General features: G+C 36.5%; 1 long non-coding RNA gene across 2 annotated transcripts; it reads right to left on the reverse strand.

Annotated features, from left to right (window-relative positions):
* Positions 1-1,733: 1,733 nt before the first annotated feature.
* LOC141642998 (uncharacterized) lies at positions 1,734-5,380 on the reverse strand. 2 transcript variants are annotated; one of them, XR_012543575.1, is made up of 8 exons: positions 5,087-5,380; positions 4,597-4,738; positions 3,780-3,923; positions 3,273-3,364; positions 3,055-3,186; positions 2,893-2,961; positions 2,705-2,767; positions 1,734-1,926 (listed from the first exon to the last, which is right to left on the reverse strand). It is a non-coding gene; the product is annotated as an uncharacterized LOC141642998 (long non-coding RNA). The 2 variants fall into 2 exon arrangements; XR_012543576.1 differs by lacking the exon at positions 4,597-4,738 and having other exon boundaries at positions 5,087-5,376.
* Between the last annotated feature and the right edge of the window lie 1,604 nt (positions 5,381-6,984).

The following is a 6,984-nucleotide window of genomic DNA, read 5'->3' on the forward strand; positions in this document are numbered from 1 at the left end:
ATCGCCCTTCCATCTAGGGAATATCTTTTCAGGGTCTGGGGTTGGACCGATTGGATGAAGTTTTCCCTGGGAAACTAGTCTTCGTAGAGCTACTTCATATGTGGTTCCGAGGTCAACGAATTCCCTATAAGCTCGTCCCAGCCTTCTGGGTGGAGTTTGCGAGAGGTTAACTCCCTTGTCTTCATTGGCCTTCTTAGATGGGTGAGTTGTGTTGAAGCTATGCCCTGGCCTTAGGGTATGAGAAGATGGTAAAGGCTTCATCATATCTATCTTGTTTTCCATATTGATGACACGAGCGCTCAAGTCTTCGATGGTGGCCTGAAGCTTAATGACTGCAGTACTTAGTCCCTCGACGACGACAGATAAACGTTCTTGAACACTTTCATTGGAAATTGCAGAATTCCTACCGAAAAGAAAATGATGCGCATTACAACTTGATTTGACATGGGATCACGCATACTAGAGCAACAAACAAAGGATACACGACGAGACTAGATGGCTAGACTCTTGACTTGTGAATCAGGAAATGTCGTGAGTGACTTCTCGTGTTTGGATTCACGGTGTTTGACCTTGATTTTAGACTCGAGTGTTGACTCTGACAGAGTGACCCTAATATGATTGACTTTATTGACGGGATTGGTGACACGTGTTGATTCTAGTTTTTGTTGTTTAAAACAGACTTGACTCGAGGTTCGGGTATGTGTGTCCCGAACGTGTCATTAGGAGAATTCAAGAGACGGATTTTGGAATGACTCGATGTGTTAGCCTCGAGTGTATGAGTCGAGGTGTGGAAATGTTTAGCTCCTAACTGAATTGGGGTAGGGGGTCCAAAATGACGGCGTGACGCCTTAGGACTTGACTTGAATTTTGAAAAGACCCAAAATGTAAAGGAAGACGAGTTTATGACTCGACAGAGTTCCGACTAGGACATAGTCGGTTTGAATTTTGACTCTAACTTAGCCCAATTGAATTTACATATTTACATTTACCCGGTTTGAAAAAACTTTGGATAAAACGTTTTTTTTTTGGTTTTGTTTTTTTTTTTACGTTTTTTTTTTGGACTTTTTTTTTCGTTTTTTTTGTTTTTTGTTGTTTTGTATTTAGTTTTGAAATGGGTTTTAGGCCCGAAGTTTGACTCGATATTTGGACAGAGTTTTGACTCATTTTGCGCTATTTTGAAAATGTTTACATTTTGAAAAGGATTTTATTTTACAAAATTCGTCCTGGTTTGGTTTAGAAAATGGTGATCACATATGATACAAGTATACAAACATGCATTATAACGGTATGCTGAGTGCATTTAAAGGGTTTTGGTTTAAAGGGTGGGTTGCCATACCGAACGATTAAACCCGAAGTCTGTGGAGAGGCTCGTACCAAACAAGAGTAAGGCCGATTCCTAGTCCATTTCCTCAAGTAGTGAAAGTCCTTGATACAAACAAGAGTAAGTACCATGGTATCACTAGTACAAAAATATTTATTTGCGGCTCCAAAAAAGGGGTCATTTGCGGCGTTTTTGATGTAGCAGCAAATAAGGGGGCCGCAAATAACAAAGTTATTTGCGGCGTTCAAAAAACGCCGCAAATAAATGCCTATTTGCGGCGTTTTTTGAAAAAACGCCGCAAATAGCAAAAAAAAAAAAAAAAAAAAAAAAAATTTTTTTTTTTTTTTTTTTTTTGTTGAAGCAAAATGAATTTAATTTAATTTGCAAATATATTCTTCCATAATACTCGTACAATCTTAAATGATTTTAGTAAATATTCTAAATTCATACATCAAATAGAAATAAAACACATACATGATTCCAAAATAATACAAATGAAATCTAAAACTTAAAAGAATTTAACTAAATACTCTAGACGCCTAGCAACACCATCTCAACCGACCACGCGTAGTAGTAAAACCATCTCAGCCGCTAGGCCATTCCACCTGTTCATGCACAACAAAATCAAACATGGAACACAAAAGGGGATAGGGTAAAACATAAGATTATTTAATGACGGAATAAAAACAATTAAAGAGCTGGGATAAATATATAAAAAAGGGGGATAATTTTTATATGGTTTGCTTTAAAAGTTCACAGTCTGGCCTATCAAAATAAATTACTTTTACTAGTCTTATGTGCGCACATGCCCATTCAATTTGGGAACAATTGACTGGCAGGTTGCCTTCTTCTAGACGACCACAATTATTCGAGCAACTATGGTCATAAATTGTACCCCATCTACTATGCCTAATTTTGTGCCAGGCTGACAGTTGTGAAAGTAAGGAGCAGCTATGACAATTCATATGCTAACTTCCCCAGATATAATTACATTCTGAAAGTTAAAAACCAAACACTTCACAAAAGCAAGTTCATGAGACAAATACTACTAACCTTTGTTAATTATTCAATAGTCATTGAGTTAAGCACTAAGCATATATACAATTTTTTTTGTACTAGTGACTTCACTAGATTAAGGCAACATGAAACACAATATTTAATGAGTTGGATGTGAAGTGAGGTTACAAACTTATACGACATGAACCAACAAAGAGCCTTTTTTCAGAGCTTTATCAGGTATCTACAACAGAAAAATAAATGAATTGGAGATACAATAATCAATTGAAGATACTAATTAGGCTTCAACAACAGAAAATAAAAACAAGAGATTACTTGTGAGCTAAATCAAACAAAAGTTGAAAAGTGAAGAACGACCAAACTCACCATCCAATGTTTGCCAATTAGGAGATTTGGTAGTAGTATTCTGAGCTGATGTAGAGGTGATAGCTGAAGTAGAAGTACAATATATAATTATTCTACCACGTACAATTAGAGTATTTTCATGAGACAAACTTACACAAAAATTAGATACCACGGATAATAAAAATATGAGAACCGCAAGTAAAAAAAACCTTAGTACATGTAGCTTGTGACTGCAAAATGCATGAGACGGTCTATAAACAAGTTTATCAAATCTTATCCTGTTCCAAAACAACATAAAGTGAGTTCAAGATTAATGAACTTGACAGCATTTCTGAATTACTTTTTTTGTGAGAAGGAAAGAAAAGTTCTACTGTGTGGATACGGAAGCAGCTATTAGTTATCTCATGTATATGCTAAATCCAAATATTATTCTCCAACCACAATCGGCCTGTGTCGTATATCTCATAGATGACGCCCCAGTCCTTACTAGTCCTTACTATCACCTGCACGAAACCTTAACAAATTAACATTAAAAAAGAGAGAAGGCATGGAATAAAAATGTGGAATGCAGTCATGTAAGCACTGCCACCTTTAATGGAAGCCAATAATATCCTTAATAGAAGGACAGAAGGCAAACTAGCTTGAGCCCCAGAAGAAAACAGGCGATTCCCGAGTGTAAATCTTCAGGACAGAGAAAAGGAGTACATGTTAATATTGTTCATCAGAAACATAGAAATCAAAGAATAAATTTATCGGTCCACAGTGTTTCAGTATGAAGTGATTGAAACATATTTTCCGTCTCCAAGAAATCCTTACGAGAAAACACTATTAACTCTAGGCAAGGCCTAACGCCACGAGAGAATGTACTATGCCACAAACATCTTTACACAACTTCCAACATTGATGCAATATTTATTTGAGGGAAAGCCCGTGGACTAGTTGATATGAGCATTATCAGTCCCCTAACTTTAGTGTTGATGGTAGTCAGACCAATACAAAATCATTACTTAATTCCTTTCAAACTGGATTTTAAAAGGAGTAGACTTCATTCAAGCTAGCAAGTAATGTTCAGTGAAGTCATTTTTACACCTCTTACCTGAAACTAATACAGACTGATGACTGTTGAGCGGGAATATCTGCTGCCCCTCTATAGGTCGGTGTGTAATGTTTTCCTCCAACAACTTCTGCTTAGTGCCTTATAGATTTGGCACCTATGGCAGGGAGGAGTATAGCCTTTACACTGCAACAATATAAGAACTATTACAGAATAGAGACATGATTTGTATTTGTAGACATCGACATTAACAAAAGCAGCCTAATACTAATAAACTATATAAACTATAATATGAGGGAGGATCAAAGACCAACAATTGTATAGGTCACTCACTAATTTTAATAAAGCTCATGCAATGTCTGCTTTAGAACGAATCAATTTGAGGATACTAATAACAAACAGATGAAGCTAATCAAATTCACAGGAATGCATAAAGATTGAAATTTGAAGGCAGGTAGTACAATTTATCAAGAACACAAAACCTAAGAGTTGTGTTTAAGCGCTTGAGCAACTAGGGATACACAAAGTAAAGGATGAAATGAAGTAAGTAAGAGGAGCAGTGAGCACCATAATAAAGGCTCACGATTACTCACTATAAGAGCAAATACCCTCTTAAGTACTACTACCATAATCATCACAATGAATGGTGAAGGTTTGAGGGCTGTCACGAACTTGGACCAAGTGGTGGAGTTGGTATAAAACAACTCAAATCAAAGTTTATACACCCAAACAAAAATGCAAAATGATACGAACAAGGGTTACAATGGTTTCTCCACACCCAGTCAGACTTCATATAAAACATTAAAACCCACAGTCCCACATACAAAAACAAAGCATAGCTAGTTAAACAAGTCTATACCTTTTAGAATAGCGTCTTGTGCCTATTCTTTTATTCTAGTAGACTGAAGTATTAAGAAGTATATTAATATATTAATATATTATCACCACCACTCGCGAACAACTTGAGAGAAGCAAACATCTCCAGCTCTACACGGGAGATCCTAATTAGAAAAAGTAAAAATCCCATCACAAACTGTAGTATTGAGGCACAAACACAAGACATAAATGCATCCATGAGAATGAGACAAGTGAATGCGCAACTTCAAAAAGGAAAAATCAGAAACTCCTAATTTGTATTGAAGAGAAAATCCCTAATTTCATCAACCCTAATCATCAAATCTACCCAGTCTAGGCCAAATACTAATAATGCAACAAAAATTATGCTAAATTTAACTTCAAACCACAGTACAAACTTTACACAACAATCCAATTTTGTATAATTCGAATTAAATAAAAGGAATTACCTAAGAACCCTAATTAGTTAAATGTATTCAAATTAGAGATTATACCATGGGAAAGAGAAAGAATAATTGCAGAGAAGGGATGCGCCGACGTCAGACGTTCATCGTGTGTCATGGCGGTCGCGCCGGTTGTCGTCAGGGAACATAAGAGCGGTGTTTTACCTTGCGATACGGTGTCGTATATAAGCGCTTCTTGTTGTGGTGGTTATGAGTGAGTCGTACATCGATGGATGACTGGTTGTCGCGGTGGAGAAGTCAGCGGTCGATGGCAGGAGGAGTGAGTAGAGAGAGCAAAGGGAGTAGAGGCTGTGTATGTGGGAATTGGTAAGTGGGGGTAGAACGGAGTAGTATAGTTGGTCTTATTAGATTTATAGTCGTCTTTTTATTTGATGCGTTTTACAATGAAAACGCCGCATTTGAGTGATTTGAGGCGCTTTTCCTATAAAACGCCTCAAATAGATTATTTGTTTTTAAAGAAAAACATCCATTTTAATTTGTATTTGCTGCTATTTGAAAAAAACGCCTCAAATAGAGAGCCGCAAATAAATATTTTCTACTAGTGTATGGATGACGTCAATCGCTATCCATCCTTGGGCCCAAATAAGAATTAGGACCGTTTAGACGGGACGATTGGTCGAATGGGTTGGGTTGGGCCTAGGAAGGCCGAATAAACGATCTAGGAAGATCGAGTTATGAAAACCGACAATTGTCTTGTACAAACTATTCCCTAACCTTGTTCAAGTTTCACCCTTTTGGCTACACGTAAGTGTATTATCCCAAGCAGAGTCGCCAAACTGTGGACAGCGGGGGCCCACGGGGGCGCTTGGGAGGAAAAGAGAAACAAGCGTTTGTATTTTTGTATGGAGTCGCCACCAATTTTTATGGGAAATTGGAACCGTTCGAATACCTCGTGTCATGTCAAGACACAAAGTAGAGACATGAACACTAAGCAATCGTTACCCTTAGCATTCTATGTCTAGAATGACTCTCGTGGATGCCAATGAACACGGATGTTCACAGAGATCTGGAGTAAGGGGTGAGGGTACGTATTAGGAAGCTCTTTTGATCGAACACCTAATCCCGCCCGCCTCGATAGCAGCCTCTACTAATGATTAGGAAAATTATCTATACTCGATATGTTGTCGATTTATATGCATGCAATGCAACATCCATTATTTTAATCCTAGCATGTGAGAATTAACTAAGTCGGTTAAACACGTAATTTAATCATACAATTGGGTCGAAGTGAATGTTAGATTAATTACATATGAATGCCAAGTAAATAAATCATACATAATAAATACGAAATAAAGAAATAAATTACAATTGATAAACTTGAATTTACGTCATAAACATGCCCAAAAGAGTTTTAGAAATAAAATAAAAGAATAAATAAAAATTAGAAAATTGGAAAAAATAAGGAAATTGGAAATTGATTTAAATTAGGAAAATTGAAAAATAAGGAAAATATGAAGAAAAGCAAAATTTGGGAAAATAAGGAAAATATGAAAAACATGGAAATTTGGAAAATATGGAAAATAAGGAAAACAAGGAAAATATGGAAATAAGGAAAATATGGAAAATATGGATATTAAGAAAATATGTCGAATTATGGTGATAATAAGAATAATGGTTAATTAAAATCCTAATTAGAAACCCTACGTCAAAACGAGAAGAGTTCAGAGGCAGAAACCACCTCAGAACAGGCGCAACACCTGCTGCGTCCTCTAGAAGAGGCGCAACACTTCCTGCGTCTGTTCTTGAGTTGGGTTTTGACTGTGAAAGTCAGACTCGCGGTTTTTTAATGTTCGTTGGTTAATTTACATTGATTTATTGATTGGTAACTCGAGTAGAAGTGATTAATTGATTTACATGCATCTGGGATCGTCATGAAGTGAAAGAAAACAATTTAAAACGAATTATTATAAGTTAGATATTATTTACGA

The sequence above is a fragment of the Silene latifolia genome, chromosome 2, assembly GCF_048544455.1.
Source record: "Silene latifolia isolate original U9 population chromosome 2, ASM4854445v1, whole genome shotgun sequence".
In the NCBI taxonomy this organism is placed as follows: Eukaryota; Viridiplantae; Streptophyta; class Magnoliopsida; order Caryophyllales; family Caryophyllaceae; genus Silene; species Silene latifolia.